This window comes from Pteropus alecto, unplaced genomic scaffold (genome assembly GCF_000325575.1).
Source record: "Pteropus alecto unplaced genomic scaffold, ASM32557v1 scaffold186, whole genome shotgun sequence".
NCBI lineage: Eukaryota > Metazoa > Chordata > Mammalia > Chiroptera > Pteropodidae > Pteropus > Pteropus alecto.
Genome location: NW_006439190.1, coordinates 521,936 through 523,005, shown reverse-complemented (window position 1 = coordinate 523,005; position 1,070 = coordinate 521,936).

Sequence of the window (1,070 nt, the reverse complement as noted above, 5' to 3'; positions counted from 1 at the left end):
TTCCCTACATTTATCACTGTTTAAATCTTGTTCAGAACTCCCCTCCTTGGCTCCGCCGGTGTGCCCTCTCTCTAGGGGTGTGAGTTTTAGTTGTGCGTACCCCTAAACATGTAGCAACTGAAACTCCAAAACAGACCAGTTCCTCAGTCCTCCAATCTCCACCGGAGGACAATGACCTTACCCCACCCTATAATCCAGGACAACAGAGGCCCAATAGCACTGCCTCACCTCCCCGGACGTGAGCAGGTAACCCTTATGGGCCTCCTGCTCCTGCTCCGGGCGGGGCACCAGCCGATACCACTACCCCGGCCATTCTTCCCTTGCGAGAAGCACCACCTCAGGGGCATCATACCGACAGGCCTTTATGGTTTACGTGTCTTTCTCGACTAGTGACCTGTACAACTGGATGGCACAGAATCTGCCTTTTTCTGAGAAACCCCAAGCATTAATGGGACTCTTTGAGAGTGTCTTTCAGACTCACCGCCCCACCTGGGGCGATTGCCAACAGCTTTTAGTTACCCTCTTCACTGTGGAAGAACATGGGCGCATACGGGCAGAAGCACAAAAGATAGCTGCGGGAGAGAGAAAGGTTGAGGAAGCAGGGGAACAGATTGAGGAGGAATTTCCCTCCACCCGCCCAGACTGGGGACACAATTCTCAGGCAGGGAGAACGGCATTAGATCGGTATCACCAGATTCTAATTGGGGGAATTAGGATGGCTGCTCGTCAGCCAACTAACCTTTCTAAAGTAACTGAAGTTAATATAGGGACCTCAGGAATCCCCTGGAGCATTTCTTGGCTACAGAAGGCGTACCGGGTATACACCCCCAATGACCTTGAGGCCCCTGAAAATCAGCGGGCAATTAATATAGCCTTTGCTACTCAGGCAGCCCCTGACATCTGGCGTAAATTGCAGAAATTAGAGAGTTTTGCAGGGATGAACCTGTCCCAACTTGTTGAAATAGCCCAGAAGGTGTTTAACAACAGGGAGGCACCAGATGATCCCAAACATATGGCTAAAATAATGGTAGCATGCCGGAGGAGAGATCAGGGAAGACTAGGGCACGACA